At 44.0% G+C, this 19,563-nt stretch overlaps 1 long non-coding RNA gene across 4 annotated transcripts in view; it reads right to left on the bottom strand.

The window, feature by feature from the left end:
• Nucleotides 1–2,628: 2,628 nt before the first annotated feature.
• The window catches only part of LOC139177661 (uncharacterized), a 272,522-nt gene continuing 255,587 nt past the window's right edge, over nt 2,629–19,563 (bottom strand). For 3 of the 4 annotated variants that reach the window (XR_011562201.1, XR_011562202.1, XR_011562203.1), the window contains one exon: nt 2,629–2,859. This is a non-coding gene — a long non-coding RNA (uncharacterized lncRNA). Of the gene's footprint in view, nt 2,860–3,859; nt 3,956–19,563 lie in introns of all 4 variants that reach the window. The other variant, XR_011562200.1, reaches the window with a different exon arrangement.

The following is a 19,563-nucleotide window of genomic DNA, read 5'->3' as shown; positions in this document are numbered from 1 at the left end:
CATCTGTCCTATGCCATCAGCCAGAACCAAATGAGGAAGTAATCTTCAAGCAGTCCAGCACCTTCACCTCATGGGGGCTTGATACATGCCTGCGACGCCCTGAATGATACCTGAGTGACTAAGGGAATGGCACAGAAGACAAGCGGATGAATTGGCACGCTCCGGTAACTGACCACCAGCAAGAAGGCTCGTTCGGAAAGCGTAAACCTTTCATTCCCTTGATATACTGTCTCTAGGTTCTCCTTGACCCTCCTTTCCTGATCTTTTCCCCTCCTGTCTCCTTCTAAAGATTATTTTCATTTCCCTTCCCCTCAAATGATATATTCAGTGGTAGTGAAACACGCTACTATTTCACCTGCTTTTCCATATCAGGAAACCCTTTTAGAAGATGATAAAATTGGTACAAAGCACGAAAGCAAGGAGGCTGATAAAGCTGCTTGTGGCCCCAGGGTGCCGGTCTCGGGGTTCTGCTGGCCCAAGCGCTGTTCTGTGGTTTCAGGACACTTGGAGGCAGTCTCTGGATTGAAGAAATCAATATGTCTGTATACTTGCCACCCATCCATGGCATGGGCTCAACACTGCAGCAGCACAGTAGCTGGGAAGCTCTGCTCTGCTCTTCTGCGCCTAGACCTCTCTAGTCGATGTGATCCACTCACGCTTTTAATCAGCACCCATACATAGTAACTCCTATATCCACGTCTCTCCTCCAGACACCCACCCCTTCTTAGCTCCCAGATGAGGGGCATACACAGCACCACTAACTGAACACGCTGTCAGGATGTTCCACGTCTGACGACGTCCTCTACCCACATGCTTCCCACCAGATTTCACTCTCCTGAGTGGCAATTAAACCTGAGATTCAAACTAAAAGCATGGGAGCCTTCTTTCACATTTTCCACGTCTACACAACCTCCAAGGCAGCCTCTACATCAGCTGCTTCTCTGATGGCTTCAGGCCATGTTGTCTTTGCCGGAACTATTTAGGCCTCCTCAGAGGCCTCAGCTCTTCCAGTGTATCCCCTCCGATCCAGCGATGGGCTGCAGCTGACCCACTGGCTCCTGAGAGTCAACTGTGCCCTTTCTCGTCCCAACTCCTGGTTCAGTGGCTTCAAGTTGGTAGCTTAAAATCCGCCCGGTGGCAGTATTTACACCATGGAAATCAGCAAATGCTATAGTCAAGATTTTTTGTTTTCAGACAGGCAGTTGTTAAACCTTTACTAGCGTATCACTGCTGGAATCTATCTTCTACAGAGAATAATGTATTTTAAAACAAACATTTAGTCATGCCATGATTTAAGCCATTCTACTCCTAATTTCCCATAAGATTAACCCAAGCTCTTAAATGTCACAGGAAGGCCCCCTGAGATCTACTCCCAGTTCCTCCTAAAACCTTATCTGCTAACATTTCCCCTCCCTGATGGAAGCTTTTTGGCAGCATTGGAGCACTCACTCATAATCGCCCATATTTCAGGCTATTCTTGACTCAACGATTTTGCATAAACTATTCCAGAAGCCTGGAGTCTCTTACCATAGATCATCTCCTTTTGTACAACTATCTCTTTACCCAGAGTTTAATGTATAGTTGAGACAGCATTTTCTGCAGAAATTCTTTTCTGGTAACCCCTAAGCTGTGATGCCCACTCCCCCTCCTCTAAGCACTGAGAGCACCCTCTAAATGTTTCTATCACTGAATGTACTATTTCCTATTATAACCATGAATCTGTATCTCCCTATCTAGAAAGAGGCTGGGAGATTCTTGAGAGCAGAGCGCATGTACATTCATTTTGCATCCTCAGTTCTTGGATAGTAACTTGAAACATTGTAAATTCAACCCATATTTACTGCATATATAGGTAAATGAATAAATAAGTGGATGAATAAACACTGGCAAAGACTACAGTAATTTAAAACATTTGAAAGAATACTGAAACTGGAATTCACACTTTTTAACTGAGTAACGGGGATTCCTTAATTTCATGGGCATGAAAGGCTGGTTAGGTTGCAGCCACCCTCACAGGGAGGGTCCCTGCTGGAGGCTATTATCAATACTAGCTCCTGCAAAGATCCTTGTCTCTTATGCAAAGTTCTCTTTTCTATGAATCGGCCTAGATGTAGCAGATCTCCAGATAAACGGGCCACTCGTGAACAAGTAGGAAATTTGTGTGAGTGTGTGTGTGTCTGGGGGAACAAGGGAAGAGGCTCTGAAACAGACAGAAGGTGCTGGTGGACTTCAGCTCACCAAAGTCAACGGCACCTGTTTTCTCTCTTCCTGACAGTGCAGCTACCAAGAGGGCTCCGCCTTAATGTCACGCACATGAACTCTGTATAAATAGTCACAAACCAATGTCAGCTCAACAAGAAATCTAAAGTCAACAGCATTATACAATCTTGAGGGCTTCCCAGGTGGCTCCGCAGTAAAGAACCTGCCTGCCAATGTAGGAGATGTGGGTTCAATCCCTGGGTCGTGAAGATTCCTTAGAGAAGGAAATGGCAACCCACTCCAGTATTCTTGCCTGCAGAATCCCCATGGACAGAGAAACCTGGTGGGCTACAGCCCATGGGGTTCCAAAGTGTCAAACACAACTGAGTGTTCACACACACACACACACATACAGTGTTGTCTTGAACAGATTTTTAGAATAATTTTTCTTTTATATTTTTACTCTGAAATACAGTTAGTCTTCTATACATCAAGTATTCCTGTGAGTTCTGAAGTGCAGTATTGCAGTTTGGGAAGGAAGCAAAATGTTCATTTCTAGAAGAAAACATGTCCTGAATAACTTTGTGAAAAAGGAGGCATCAGTCCTTCCTGAGTGGTAGCTCAACCAGCAGCATCTGAGGGCTTAACAGTATTCCTTTCCTACAAGAAAAAAAAAACAAAAATAATAATAATAACGCTTTTGTGGTAACAAAAAGAGTTTCCTTCTCTATATCTCTTTTTTTCCCCTTTTTAAGGTCCCAACGAAAGCACTGAAAGCAGTAATTCCATGAGTATTTACTAGATATATTTATTTTGCTAATAAAGTATTTAAAAATTAGGAAGACAATCAATACAGGATTCTGCAACTAAAGCTCAAGGCCATAAAGAGAAACCACCAATTGAATTTAGAATCTACAGGAGTTTGCTGATGTCAAGAAACAGTTACTGAAAGTATTCTGAAAAGTCTGAAGAAGGATTTTCTCCCGTCCGCCCCCACAATACCAACACCACCATCAACGGGCCCACAGCATTACCAAAAGGTGACATTTACTGCAAGCTTGGCATTTTCTGAATCTGTCTTGAACCACAAAAATTATGCTGAACTCCCCAAAAGAAATGAAGCTGTTTTTACTTTTTCTTCATCTCTGTCTTTTTTGCCTGACTAGTAACAGGAAGCTCTTGGAAACTTCCCAGAGAATGGCTGGTCTTGTAAGAGTCCCAAACCACCCTTGTAGGCGCCAGAGTCTTGGCACATTTGAGGTAAAGGTTTTAGAAGCACCTGCATCGCCCCTTTCAAACAAACGTCCCATCACCGAGCCTGAGAAAGTCCCCTTGTTACTTATTAGCCATGATCCAGAGTGGAGGCAGGTCATGCAAAAAGCTACAAGGCTTGCCCCAGCCAACCTTGCATATTGATTGTAAAGAAAATGTAGAAAATGCCTACGAAGCATCTTAAAGTTTGCAGCCGGAATTAGGACCCTCGATTAGACCCTAAGTTCAAGCTATCGCCTGTTCCCCATTCAGAACTTATCCTCTAACAAATAAAACACAGGGGAAGAGGGAAAACTCCCAACACCTCATTAGTCTAATGACCGTGTCCTTTTTTTCAACCTCAGCGCTTTGGGAGGGAATTGGGAGATGGGTGAGGGAACTCACAGACCTTCCCGCTTCAGTCCACACCGAGCGATCTTAAACCCCTGGGCCTGTTCATCTCCTTCTCCAGCCTGCGGTTAGGACCCTGTTGCAGTTGGAGACACTGCAAGAACAACAGTGATTATCTGAGGGAACACCTCCCCCGCTCCTGGAGCCAGCTGGGTTCTACCAGATGTTGGTCTGAAGCTGGCAGGAACTCCGGGGACCTCGAGGGGCAGCAGGAGAGAGGGAGGGCTGCCAGGAGGAAGGGGCATCTCTGAGGTCCTCGGTGTGGGCTGAAAGCACTGGAGAGATCTTCCACCACTGTGCTGGAAGAAGGCGAGGGGCTCTGGATGGGCTTGAGAAACTGTTCTGCTCATAATAATATTTTCCTTCTTCCTGGATGGTTCAGTGACTTCCCAGTCCCAACAGTAGATGTAACTCCCAAGGATGGCACTCCTCCAGTTACCTGCATGGCTAGTCACTAAGCCAGCTCTTTGCAACCCCATGGGCTGTAGCCCGCCAAGCTCCTCTGTCCATGGGATTCTCCAGGCAAGAATACTGACTCCAGTTGCCATTTCCTTCTCCAGGGGATCTTCCCGACCCAGGGATAGAACTCTTATCTCCTGCACTGAAGGCAGATTCCTTACCCGCTGAGCCACTGGGGAAGCTCAAACAAATGCATGGATTTCTATAAAAGTACCCCAAGCCCACAAAACAGATTCTGAATTCATGCTCATTGAATGTCGACACTGATGTCAACAAGTCTACCATTTATTGTTGTCATTTAAAGTCTCCTGGCTCATTAGAACAAACCAGTTCCTAGAGAAACATAAGAGGTGTTATCTGCACTTCCATGTTAGTATAAACTAGTAAACTGAGCACTAGCTAGTAATGAACAATTCACTGAGGGCTTTGTGTGTGTGTGTGCGCCTCAGCCAGTTCAGTCGCTCAATCCTGTACGGCTCTTTGCAACACCAGGCTTCCCTGTCTATCACCAACTCCCAGAATTTGCACAAATTCATCCATCGAGTCAGTGATGCCATCCAACCATCTCATGCTCTGGTGTCCCCTTCTCCTCCTGCCTTCAATCTTTCCCAGCATCAAGGTCTTTTCCAATGAGTCAGTTCTTCCCATCAGGTGGCCAAAATATTGGAGCTTAACTTCAGCATCTATCTTTTCCAATGAATATTCAGGACTGATTTCCTCTAGGATTGACTGGTCTGATCCCCTTGCAGTCCAAGGGACTCTCAAGAGTCTTCTCCAATACCACAGTTCAAAAGCATCAGTTCTTTGGGGCTCAACTTTCTTCACAGTCCAACTCTCACATCCATACATGACTACTCGAAAACCATAGCCTTGACTAGACAGACCTTTGTTGGTAAAGTGATGTCTCTGCTTTTTAACATGCTGTCTAGGTTGGTCATAGCTTTTCTTTCAAAGAGCAAGCGTCTTTTAATTTCATGGCTACAGTCACCATCTGCAGTGATTTTGGAGCCCCCCAAAATAAAGTCTGACACTGTTTCCCCATGTATTTGCCATGAAGTGATGGGACTGGATGCCATGATCTTTGTTTTTTGAATGTTGAGTTTTAAGTCATCTTCTTCACTCTCCTCTTTCACTTTCATCAAGAGGCTTTTTAGTTCCTCTTCACTTCCTGCCATAAGGGTGGTGTCGTCTGCATATCTGAGGTTATTGATATTTCTCCTGGAAATCTTGATTCCCTGTGCTTCATCCAGCCCAGCATTTCACATGATGTACTCCATATATAAGTTAAATAAACAGGGTGACAACAGCCTTGACATACTCCTTTCCCAATTTGGAACCAGTCTGTTGTTCCATGTCCAGTTCTAACTGTTGCTTCTTCACCTGCATACAGATTTCTTAGGAGGCTGGTAAGGTGGTCTGGTATTCCCGTCTCTTAAAGAACTTTCCACAGTTTGTTGTAAAACACACAAAGGCTTTGGCATAATCAATGAAGCAGAAGTAGATGGTTTTCTGGAACTCTCTTGCTTTTTCAATGATCCAACAGATGTGGGCAATTTAATTTCTGGTTCCTCTGCCTTTTCTAAAACCAGCTTGAACATCAGGAATTTCTTAGTTGATGTACTGTTGAAGCCTGGCTTGGAGAATTTTGAGCATGACTTTACTAGCGTGTGAGATGAGTGCAATTGTGCGATAGTTTGAGCATTCTTTGGCATTGCCTTTCTTTGGGATTGGAATGAAAACTGACCTTTTCCCGTCCTGTGGACACTGCTGAGTTTTCCACATTTGCTGGTATATTGGGTGCAGCACTTTCACAACATCATCTTTCAGGATTTGGAATAGCTCAACTGGAATTCCATCACCTCCACTAGCTTTGTTTGTAGTGACGCTTCCTAAGGCCCACTTGACTTTGCAGACCAGGATGTCTAGCTCTAGGTGAGCAATCATTTCAACATGGTTATCTGGGTCATGAAGATCTTTTCTGTGTAGTTCTCCTGTGTATTCTTGCAACGTCTTCTTAATATCTTCTGCTTCTTTTAGGTCCATAACGTTTCTGCCCTCCTTTGCATGAAATGTTCCCTGGGTATCTCTAATTTTCTTGAAGCGATCTCTATTCTTTCCCATTCTATTGTTTATGTCTATTACTTTGCACTGTTCACTTAGGAAGGCTTTCTTATCTCTCCTTGCTATTCTTTCCTTTTGGTGCCTGGGATTCTATAAAATGTTTTATGTGCAGTATCTCACTGAATAATTAACAAAACACTTTGTGTAGCAGTCATGGTGGCTGCTCCCTGACATCTACTAGGAGTAATTATCTTAAGATCCCCATTATCATGCCATTCTTTTCAGTGTTGATCAGGGCATGAGCATGTTATCAAGTCCAAGTCAATAAGTCATGAAAGGGAATCTGGTGAGGGGATTTTAGCAAAGATTTTCCTACTCCTAAAAAGTTTTCCCTGGAGGCTCAGTTGGTAAAGAATCCACCTGGAATGCAGGAGAATGCCTGCAATGCAGGAGACAAGGGTTCGAACCCTGAGTCATGAAGATCCCCTGGAGAAGGAATTGGCAACCCACTTGAGAATTCCATGGACAGAAGAGCCTGGTGGGCTAAGTCCATGGGGTCACAAAGAGTTGGACGTGACTGCGTGACTAACTTTCCAGTATTCTTGCCTAGAAAATCCCATGGACAGAGGAGCCTGGCAAGCTCCAGTCCGTGGGGTCTCAAGAGTTGGACATGACTTACCGACTAAACCACTAAAAAAGAATATACAAGAATGAGACAATCTTTCTTCTCACCTGACATCATTCCTGGTTACAACATTTGCAGTTAATGCAACCACACTGCCACCATTAAATGGCCAAAGGGATAGATAGAAAACGTTTGAGCCCTAAGCAGTGCTACTGAGCCAATGGTTATACTTCACCCTGACTTCCACTCGCGTGAGAGCATAAATTTTGTTACTAGGCAGGCCAATTTGAAATGTGGGTTTCCTGTTACTATCAGCAGAGTTCACCCCAACTAATACACAATGTGCTTAATAAAGAACACTGTCTTCCCCATTCCACAGGTGAAGAAATTGAGGCTCATAAGTTTCCGTGTCTCCCAAGGTTATGAAACGGCGATTTGAACTAAACAGAATTCCAAACGCACACTCAAACCACCATGCCACATTCTAATAATATTAAAGAGAACAGTCTGAGACAAGCTCCATGGGTAACCAGCTTGGTTCCATGGGTAAATCTGAGCAGAATCAGGAGGCAGGGCACTGCGGGCCACTCGGTCTCTCCAGCGATTACAGTGCTGGAGCCCTCTGGAGAACCCTACATAATTGTTCCAATAATTCAGCTCTGCAGTCAGTCACCAGAACACACAGGGCCCCAGTTCCCAAGGCTGCTGCGCTCCTCTGCTTCACAGTAAAGCAGGGAGATGTTAGAGAGTTGACTACTAAAGAGGCATCTGATAATGGCTGTAAAGCTGCTTTCGTTTAGGGGCACAGCCAAGGATAATTAATTCCAACAGAGGATGAATCTCTTTATCCTTTTTCCCCTTTCAGGGCTCAGGCTGGTCAAGAACCTCTCCCTGTGCCACCCCTTCCTGTGTCCCATAATTGCAAACGCAATTACGCTTTCTGATGTTTTATTTTTTTCCTCATGGTCCTTGTTCAGACCCATCATCTTCAAGGACAAGGAATCCCGGCCTCTCATCAGGGCTCCTGGATAAACGGAGAGCATCTCCTTCCATCACCGATGAGCTGGCCCAGGGGCTCTGGCTGTGACACTGCAAGCAGACGAGGGCTAACGGCAGTATCTGTCCCTCACTCATTTTTAATCCTGGCTGTTCGCTGTTCAAGGTCTTCCAAATACACGCAATTATCTTTCAAGGTCATGACCTTGATATTGAATTTTTATCTCAAAATGCTGCAGATCTGTCATGAATGGTTTATTGACAGGCCCGAGGAGCCAAGCTGCTCACAGCTGCCAGAGTGTGGAGAACCAGGGTGACCCTGGAAGTAGCAAGGCAGTCACCTCCCTGCTACAAGTGAGAACGACCCCGCCATCACATCAGCATTGAATGTAACAGGAACAATTTCTGTGGAGCAATGTGTTCCAGTAGCTCATTGATAAATTCTCTCCCCCCATTTACGATTATTTTCTGTTAATTCTTGGTATGCTGCTGCTGCTGCTGCTAAGTCACTTCAGTCATGTCTGACTCTGTGCGACCCCAGAGATGGCAGCCCACCAGGCTCCCCCGTCCCTGGGATTCTCCAGGCAAGAACACTGGAGTGGGTATGCTAGGAATACTGATTTCCAAAAATATCCAACTGGACATAGAAGGGAAATACAGAGTTTTTGAGATGCTTGTTTCAAAGAAAATTTCCAAAGTGCTATTAAAAATGAACTCAACCAGGCAAGAATACTGGAGTGGGCAGCCATTTCCTTTTCTCTGGAATCTTCCTGACCCAGGGATTGAACCCACGTCTCCTGCATTGGCAGGGAGATTCTTCACCGTCTGAGCCACCAGGGAAGCCCATTAAAAACAACACTCACCGTCCATTTAGAGGCATCCCTGCCTGACGAAGATGAGCAGGTCACATTTCAGCACTAGAACCTAAGTCCACAAGCAACTTCCCTCATAAACGGTCACTGAGAGGCATTTCTTACCACGTCATACGTCAAAGCACTCTTAAAAGAACTGCTCCAAGTGAGAACAGTGAGAAATGCACACGCTGTGTCACAGCAAAGCCATCAACACTCTCGCAGAGCCATTCACTACCCTCCAGGGACCCAGAACTATTCCATTAGACCAGAAAGTCTGTGGAATGTAGATCCAGGGCCTGAAATGCTGTCTGCTTTTCAAGGAGTACACAGTGGAAGCCACCGATTCCATGGATTCACCAAATGAATGGATTGTTTCATCCACACAAATGAACTGTCAGAAACAATGGCCATGTAACACGTTTGCTCGTGTTCCCCAAAGAGGAAACTTCCACCTCCCAAACAAAGCTATGTCTTTTTTTCATTAAACTTGAGCACAGAAGCATGAGGAAAAGAAAGCTTGATTTATACTCTAAAACCTAGATGCCTGAATTCAGACAACATGGGCAAGAAATATGCAGCTCAATTCTGAATACTCAGAAAAGGTATGAGATCAGCCCATAGCCTTCAAAATACAAACAGGTGAGCCTCAAGTCTAGGGTCCAGGTTTTTGACCAAACCTGCAAAAGCACTTCTTGTGTTATGCCTAGCTTCATTTTCTTATCACTCTGTTTCTTAAGGACCTTTCTCCAAAGTTTTTATTCTGAACCCTTTAAGAAAATTTCATCCTTCACTTTTACACACTTTCTTGTTTGGGGATGTAGCCTCTCATTATAAAATATTCAGAACACTCAGAAAGTTATAATGAATAACATAAGAAACACCATTTTGTCTTTTTCTACCATTATCATAAAATCTTATCATTTTGATAAATTGGGTCAAATTTATTTTAAGAAATTATTCTAAAGCTGTTGCTTCTTGTCTATTGGTCTCCAAAATTATTACACTTGTCCCTTTTATATGACCTCTTCTTCCTGAGATCACTACTGTCTAAACTTTGGTATTTACCATTATCCTCCTTCATGTATATTATACTTTTAGATCGTATTTTAAAATGGTATGATGTGTGTGTGTGTGTGTTAGTCACTTAGTCATGTCCACTGACTCCATATCCTTATGTAACTTGTTGCATTGTTTCCTCATTTGCCTCATTAACATCTACGTAGACTGAAGTTGTTCATTGTAATGACTGTATTTTGTCGGTCAGTCACTCAGTCATATCCAACTCTTTGCAGTCGTCTTTGGACTGCAGCACGCCAGGCCTCCCTGTCCTTCACCGTCTCCTGGACTTTGCTCAAATTCATGTCCATTGAGTCAGTGATACCATCCAACCATCTCATCCTCCGCCATCCCCTTCTCCTCCTGCTTTCAGTCTTTCCCAGCATCAGGGTCATTTCCAGTGAGTTGGCTCTTAGCAGCAGGTGCCCAAGTCCTGGGGCTTTAGCTTCAACATTAGTCCCTCTGGTGAGTTTTCAGGATGGGCATATACACGTATGTATGGCTATACATGTAACACTTGGTCTAATTTATTTCTGATGAGCATGTGCACTCCTGAACCCATCATTGTTGTTCTTTCCTGTCATCTATGATCACTTAAGACTTTTCTGGGCCGGTTCCCGTTCTTTCTGTGTGAAGAGATGTACCTTTCAGCTTAGGCAGCAACAGAATGCCATCTGCCTTGTCTGCTTTGGCTAATAACTCATGCTTTTATTTCCTTCCGGGTTATTTGCATACCATGTTATGAATGAGTGTTCTGCTATTATTTCTCTGTATCACATGTTTAAACAGAGAGCTTTAGGACTAGCAGAATCTTAGACTCACATTCTCTGACCTCCTTTCCATAAACTATGACACTGCCTAGACGAGGTGAATGGCTACGATTGCTTAGTGAGGAGCACAGCTGAGGACCTGGTCCCCTGGCTCCTGTCCCTGGTTCTTCCCACTACAGACTGCTGCTCACCCATTCAACAGAACAGTACGTTTTGGTACTAGTGGCTTCTCAGCAGGTCTCGGACATCTCACAGCAGAGCGGATCAGTCAATGTGGAAACATCCAAAAGGGTGCACGTCCTCAGGGACATTAAACTGAAGACAAATGATAACATTACAGGCAACGATATCAACCCAGATACGATAAAAGTGCAACAGGAAAAGAAGTGATCTCTCCATCCATGCATCCATATAATTTCATGCACCTTTGGGAGTGTGTTACAAAGTGTCACTTTATTAAATACGTGCTTTTCTTTGAAACAAGGATATCCTCTTACACAGCTACAAAACTACCAAAATCCATTTTAGCACTGATACAATTCTAATTGTTTCCCTGGTGGCTCAGTGGTAAAGAATCCGCCTGCAATGCATGGGACGCAGAGGATGTGGGTTTGATCCATGAGTCAGGAAGATCCCCTGGAGGAGGAAATGGCACCTCACTCCAGTATTCTTACTTGGGTATCTCACGGACAGAGGAGCCTGGTGGGCTGCAGTCCGTGGGGTCACAAAGAGTCGGACACAACCGAGTGACTAAACGACAAAAACAAAGCACCAGTGTGGGTGATAAATAATAAAAGCTTGAACAAGACCAGTGACACTGCTGAGGGAATGAGGGGGATTTTAATGAAGGAAAGTGGGCAGGACTCATAAACTGCTGGACGGAGGATGACTGGTAGTGGTAAGTAAGAGGGATGAAACCATCTAGAAAAATTCCCTGGATCCATCCTACAAAGGAAAACACGAATAAGTCTGCGATTCCAAGCCATCGAAATATTCTAGCTTATTCTCCTAAGAGTCTTGCTATGCTCTTTGGAAACATGGAAAAAGCACATATTCCTGAGTCCTGCCCACACATTTCCCTGACTTGCACACAAGCGTCCTTGTCTTCTGGAGGAGACTTGGGCTGGTTGTGGTCCCTGCTCCCTGGGTGACCTGGCCATCCTCCTTCTTGCAGTATTTCATCATTTCTCTCAGAGGAAGTCAGCCACATGCCATCTCCCTTTCAATTCTGCTTGGGTCTCATGCATCACTCTGCCACCTACTGCTGCTAGACTTTATAATAATATTCCTGTAAATATTTCACAGTTGGTGCTCAATGTGGTTTAGGGTGTTTATTCTTCCCCGTTCTTCAAACCAACAGGCCCTTTTTTACAAACTTGAATGTATTTCTCAGCCTATAGCTTATTTAAAAATCTGCGAGTTCCCTATTAAGTTCCGCAGGGAGCTCATCTGCTCAAGAACACCACTCTTCCTCGAGGCTTTAAAGATGCATCTTCAGCTGGTTTTGCTTATAAATCTTCTCACCTTCTCTCCACTCGGGTAAACGTATCTTATTCTCTCCTCTTTGCTATCATCTGTCTATATTTCAAAACACGCATGTGTTACACTGTGTTATGGGGGTGAGAAGGGAAAGGCCCGGGTGTTCTAAGGAAATAAAGTCAAATGAACGCGGGCAAGGGGAGAGGCGAGAAGGCGACCTTCTCTGACCTCCTTCTTCGGGTAACGAGTCCGACAGTCTAACTGTAGTCTCCTCTCCTAACACCCACGCGTGTCTCTTCTTCAACGCTCAGTAGACTTTCTGCTGCTTCTTTATTTTCACTTTCGCGTGGGCTATGTCCCCAGATTTCTTGCTTGTTCTTAATACCATTAACCTCTAGCATTTCTAACTTCCGACTGGGCTCTCAAAGCCATTTATCTTTGTTCTACAAAAGGCCCAGTTCTGCTGATGGTTTTAAATCATCTGCATTACTTTTCTTAAATTCCATGCACATCTTCCTGAACTATTTGCTTCTGCTTATTTCTTCCCTTTTGATGAAGAAGTTGAAATGATAGAGATGCTTATCTGAAGGATCTTCTACAAAAAAAAAATGAAGGCAATACTTTCGCTTCACCTTCTGCGTCACCTGGTCTTCCTACGGGCTCGATTTCTACTGCACCATCTCCAGAATGAGTCCAGGCTCAGCGTCTCTGACTTGCCTTCAATGCGCTTCTTTCCTTTGTAACCACTGTGTCCCTTTCAGCCAGACATGGGGCCTCTCTGGCCCCAGGATCATCCTCTTTAAACAGGAAGCTATAAAAGATGAGGGGCTGGCATTCTTTTCACACTAAGCTGTAAGCTGCTGCGGGTTAAAGTGAACCTTTCCTCTATCTTTTAGTATTTGTGTCCCAGGTGTCATAGCTCCTTTCAGCTTCCATGGTCCTTCCTATCTATTCCAAAATACTTTCCTCACAGTACTCCTTGAGGCATTCCTAGATGCCTTCCTTGAGGGCAAAGCAAGAATTGTTTCAGGGGTTAAGCTTGCTACTTCTCCATGCACACCCTTTCCATGTCAATATGATAACAGAGATAAGGATAAAGAGATCTCTAACACCAGCCAGACTGAGATAGGTCTTGCCTCCTCGCCATGCCGCCCACGGTGAGTGTTGACCATGTGTGTCCTGAGAAGAAAACTATGGCTGTGGCTGCCACTCTGCCGGACCAGCCCTGGACCCTTAGCCAAGCCAAGGACATTTAAAGATGATGGAATCAGCAAAATGAAAAGTAGCCTCAATAATGAGCATGACGTGCGGCCCTACAGTAAAACAGTTTGGGATGTAGGTAAAGCAATGCTCAAAGGCTAGTATAAGAGTAAAAATTTAGAAGCAATGGCCAACATCAAGAGACCATGGACTTTATGGAGAGGGATTTAGGGAGTCATTGAAATGTTTACGCAGGGAGTGCTCTGATGAAATTTCTGTTTTAGAAAGATTAGCTTTTGCTAATGAAGAGGCCACTGTGGAGAGGCATGTAGTTTAGAAAAGGGACACTGGCAGCCAGGACCACTGCTGGGGTGAACATGAAGAGGCATATCTGAGGGCTTCGAGGAGAAAGAATCTCTAAGGAAGGACTTCCCGGCTGATTGGATATGGAACTTGGGAGAGAGCTCCAGCTGGTCAGACGTTAATCAGACCCCTCCAAGGTCTTTCAACAACCTTTTCTCCTCAAGGCCCTTTTCTGTGTGAACCTGTGTCAGTCTCAGAACAGCCATAGGGAACAGAATCAAACAGAAAAGCCTGTCTTCAGGGTCACCAGTGTCTCTGCATGACGTCTCAGTCTCCCTCCGCCTGCAAGCTTCCTGCTTCCTTTACGCTTAGGCACCAGGGCTCTCGGGAGCTGGCTAAGTCTTACAAAATGTACCGGAGCTCCTGAACCTCACTGAGCCTGGTTTTACTTGTGTAAATTAGGAAAAGAGTGCACACTCCCTAGGGACACGATGAGTCAGACCCAGATCTATGGCACCTAGCAGTGTGCCGGTACAGGACAAGCTCTCAAAAAATAGCTGTTATGCACGTGGTCCCACCCAGCTAAACAGTATTTTATATTGTTTAAGTCAGATTATTTCCTCTCCTAGAAACATTTTGTTTTCTACTCTGCCTCTAATACTAACGACGAAATGACAGATTTTGCAACCATTAGAGAAATCTGTGGCAAAAAAAAAAAAAAACCCACAGCGGAAGGGGCATTCTTTTTGTGAACTAGGTTCTTTCAATACTTACGGCCATTCCCTCTCCAGTACTTGCCTCCTTCACCCTTATAGACACAATCCGTCAGCACAGCCCAAAGAACAAGAGAGATCCACCCCTGCCTTTACACATTTAGTCTGTGTTCTGACCAAGCTTCTGAGATGCTGAAAAGCCTCAGTGTCTGCCCGGCTATGGAACCAGGGGAAGTCAACCAGAAATCTGGGAAGAGTGTCAACACAGAATGTAAAGCTTCGCCTTCTGGAATTCTCCCTTCCTATTTCCAGGTACTGTGATCACCCAAGCCTCTCTCCTTTGATTTTTCAAGCTAATCCAGCTAATATGACTTAGGTTTTTTGTCTGAGATTCAGCCACTCCACGTAACACAGACTGACTGGGCCCTGTCCTCAGGCTAAAAGCTCTGAAAAACAGCTGCCACCTTCTCTCCGACAGCAACTTCCTTTCACTGTCTGCCTGTGTTTGCTTACCTTCGATGCCTTCATGTACCTACCTACATTTTCTGTGTTTTGTCCAGAATTCGGTGTCTTTACTTATTAGAGGACTGGTCTGGCAGGAGCTGCTACGCCTTACTGGCAATAGAATCCCATAGTATTATTTACATCTTTCAAACAATAAAAACCTACAATGGTGTTTTTTTTTAAGTTATAAAAATTATCCAAATATCACTACCCTAAATATTCACATTTTTCCCACCTGTGGTTCTTTCCAATTTTTGTTCCTGAATATATTTTTAATTAGTTCATAAGATACTTATACTATGGGAAAGATTGAGGGCAGGAGGAGAAGGGAGGGACAGAGGATAAGATGGTTGGATGGCATCACTGACTCAGTGAACATGGATTTGAGCAAACTCCAGGAGATTGTGAAGGACAGGGAAGCCTGGTGTGCTGCAGCCCATGGGGTCACGAAGAGCCAGACGTGACTTAGCCACTGAACAACAACAACACTGACCCAATCTGTCATTTTGACTTCCATGCTCCACTTTTTATAACATAGATTATAATGAACAACTTTGCTCCTGTTCTACAAATAGAGAAATAGAGGTCTGCATAACACAAGTAACTTCTCCAATTCTTCACAGCCAATCAGGAATTAGATTGCAAATATTCTGGTCTTACACTGGCTAGTCTAGCAATAAATTTTAAACAGTCACCCTACCCTCCTTTTCTGACATTTACAGAGGAGGTTAGAAATTTGTGCTCATTTCATTTCAAAATGTATGGGCATACTTATGAGTTTCTCCAGGCATGAAGATAACAGAAATCAAACAGGACAAGCTTTACCCTAGTTCTAAGTACTTAAAAACTCAGTTTCAAAAAGAATTTTTTTGACAAACCTTAACTTTCCCCCATCCACAAAGTCACTTCTTTATAAAGTTCACTTGACTGGTGTTTCCTTACCTGTCTATGTCTGGTATCAAATTTCCAAGAACTAATATACTTCACGCTTCCTACACACAAGCAAATTCCAGACGGAGTAGTCAGTGCCCCCGCACAGGCGATGGATTCCCAGCAGGGTGGATGTGTCTTGGCATTGCGCTTTTTTTTTTTTTTTTTAATGTGTGGGATTTGGAAAAAGAATGTTGAAAATTCCTTTTCCCCATAACAGTTTAGGATTCTAAGCCATGTAGAACTGAGACAGTTATTTGCCATGCAATATAAACACCAGTACCATAGCTGCCCGCACCCTTTGCCAATCTTCGCATGCCTTGAAAACTCATTGGTCTGGGGATGCTGCTTCAAGATTTTACTCTCCTCTGTGATATTTCTCATGCAGAAACACACCCTTGGCTTCCCTGTGGTAGGCCACCTGTGTCGGGGGAGTTAGGCTGTTGAACATTTAGCTACTAAGCAGAGAAGTCCTTCCCAGCCCTCTTGTTCTATTTAACCTACTCTCATCTGATGTATCTTACAGGCAATATATAGATATTATATATATATATATATATAATATCACAGGCTACTAGACAGTAAGATTCTGAGACCAGTGACCAGAGATCGTATCTCATTCTAATATTCCTTGGACTTTCCACGATGTTCTGTACACAGCCCATAGTCTATAACTTCTTGGATTTAACTGAAATAAGCTATAGAAAAGTTTTAATATACTCTCTAACATTTTCTTGATGGTAAGACCATGAGAAGACCTCTATTTTCAAAATCTAAGTGACAGAAATGTGCTTATGAAACAGGAATATTTATTGGCTAAGAACTTACAGTGAACTTCATTTTTTGTAAAAACGCTTATCGATGCAACTTAGATATTTTTAAGCCAAAAATATCTCCAAGAATACTGCCTTAAAAGGAACACTTTGTGGTTTGATACCTTAGCAAGTTCCAAAAGAGAAAGAGATATTTCAGCAAATAGATATTTATATGTTAAAAGCAAAGTGATTTGATAAATTACATGCCATAAACAGTTTTGAAAGAAAGGAGACCATAAAACCAGATACTAGTATAATTCCAAAATAATATTGATGCCAAGATAGCATTTGTCAGTGTATTCCTAACAACAGGATTTCTAAAATATGCTCCAAGGGGGAAAAAAAATACTAGCAGTCAAATATTTTCAGGAAGCAATGTTCACTATAGCAGCCAGTTAAAGATTTGCAGTTCACATGATTGTCCCATGGGCTTTAAGAAGCTTCATTTATTTAACCCAGGATTCTGATAAATGTTATTCTGGGAAGCAGGGTGAGGAAAGATGGAATCTGCACTCAGGCATCATAGCTTCTAGTCCTGGCTCAGTTACTTAACATGTGTAAGCTTAAGCAACGGGTTTAATCTTAAGAATCCTGCAGATTTCATCATCTGGAAAATGGGAAACAATCTTTACTTCACAAGATGCTCTTATCTTTAAAGTCAGAATAAGATATTACCCTAAAAATCCCTCGTAAAGCTTAACACACATTTGGCACTTGGTAGATGACAGCATCTCCTGATCCTGCTGTTTTCCTTCTCCTCCCCCTGCCGCCCTCGATTTCTTCCCTTTCTTCTCCTTCTTCATTGACTGTCACTATGTTTCTCAAATGAACAGACTGACTTTGATTTAATATATCATCAGTGTTTGCTTTAATCAAGCTTTCAACCTTCGCTTGCCAAGAGACAACAGTGAATCCCAATTCTTGCATCTATTTCTATAAAGTCCAACAAGAGGCAAATTTAGAAGCCCGTTCTCCGCCCCTCTTCCCCAACTGCCAGGCTCACCATGGGCAAGAACTAATATGAAAGGCGCATCCAGCTTTTTTTCAGTCCTCTGGCACACGAGCACACATCCTCTCTTGATTAAATGCCTTCCTTTCGTAGAGCTCTTTGGGGATTAATGCTTGAAAATATTATTACGTTCAGAATGAAAAGTGAGAGTGAAAGTTGTTCAGTCATGTCCAACTCTTCACGACCCCATGGACTATACAGTCCATGGAATTCTCCAGGCCAGAATACTGAAGTGGGTAGCCTTTCCCTTTACCAGGGGGGTCTTCCCAACCCAGGAATCGAACCGGGGTCTCCTGCATTGCAGGCGGATTCTTTACCAACTGAGCTATGAGGGAATGGCAAATGCCTTTCGGCAGGGACCTTGCATTCACTCTACTAACATGTGCTGATTGTCTACTGAGCCGCAAAGCCGCATGGGTGCACGTGTGTGCACCAGTGAGGGGACAGCAGTGTTCGCAGCCAGATGAACGCCCTAATTTACAGCGCTCTTTACTGAGCCCTCGGCATTTGCTAAGTCACGCGCTCAGGCTTTCATTGGCATGCTCACGTTCTCATCTAGTCCTGAAGGTGGGGTAAAAGAAGACAGACTGGTCAAACAACTGGAAAACCGGAAAACCTGCAGTGAAGCCATTCAGACACATCATTTTGTTGGGGGCAGGTGGGGGGGGGCACTCCACAAAATAACTGGATTTGATGGGTTTTCACATCTCTCTATTCCCTGAGGTGAAAATCAGCAAGTTTAGTCCAGCCTTGAAATGCCCTGATCAATTCATTTCTTTTCTAGTCATGCTTTAAGCACCTACTCTGTGCAGGTACCATAGTCCTTCCCGGGCCTAGAAATGAAATTGAAAGAATCCTTGAGAAGCCTGACTTTGAAAAGCAGAGAGACGCACAAGAACTATAGCGGAGACGGGATCAGGGATGGGGGGCCAGAGAGCATCTGTTGGCCTTTGGCTTATTATACTACTGAACAGGGTTTCTATCTCTCACATCAGTTCTGTAAAATCAAAGTGAAACAAACAAAAATACCACAGGTACCAGAATATTGTCTACAAGATACACATCTATGTTTAACTATTTCACAAAAGTAGATATAAGATCGTGTGCTTAAATGTATTTAAGATGAATGTTGAATGGAAGGTGTGGGCAGTCATTATTGATTCAGGGTTCTATTAAGTGTCTTCTATTATGCCATTATGGTCCTGGACTTGGGCCTGTTCAGGACTTCAACAGAGCTAATAAGATACGGACTTGACCTTGCAAAGTCCTACCCATGTCCACAGAAAAAGAAGTTGCACAGAAGATACCAGCGAGACGGCAGAATAGGAGTCTTCTATCGTCAGCCTGAGAGAATGCTGATTTTTGACAACCACTCATGGATGAGACTGCCTTTGTGAGAAGCCAGAAGTCCAGCGAAAGAGTTCTAGTACACCTTTAGCAAAGTTTCTGAGAACAGACTCACTGAAGAAAGTAAGAACAGTTTTGCTTCACCTGTGCCACCTCCTGTACAGCGCGACACAGCTCAGCTGTGTCAGGAGAGACCCCTTCGGCCTGTAGTCTCCCCCATTGGAGACACTGGACGCACAGCAAGTCCGCACTGGGCTTCTTCAGCTGTGCAGGATGCCGACAAGAGGACCACTTCTTCCCTGCCCCAGAGAGGACGCTAAGGCGGCCCCGAACAGGTGAGGCGTGGGAGGAGCTGGGACCACAGCAACCAGGGCCTGGAACTCAGTGAAGTTCTGAGCATCCTTCCGACCTCCGTGTGGACTCCATCAGGAAGCACGTCTGTGCAGGGGCCTTGGGAACACAACACCGTGATCAGACCTAAGACTTAAGTAATTAATCTACCAGCAGAGCAGAAGAGGGTCTGCAATGGGCTGGAGAAGAGGAGGTGGGGAAGCAAGTTAGAAAGCTATAGTAAAAAATAA

The sequence above is a fragment of the Bos indicus genome, chromosome 19 (genome assembly GCF_029378745.1).
Source record: "Bos indicus isolate NIAB-ARS_2022 breed Sahiwal x Tharparkar chromosome 19, NIAB-ARS_B.indTharparkar_mat_pri_1.0, whole genome shotgun sequence".
NCBI classification, from domain to species: domain Eukaryota; kingdom Metazoa; phylum Chordata; class Mammalia; order Artiodactyla; family Bovidae; genus Bos; species Bos indicus.
Note: the sequence above shows the minus strand (reverse complement) of the source record. Positions and strands in the feature narration are given on the sequence as shown.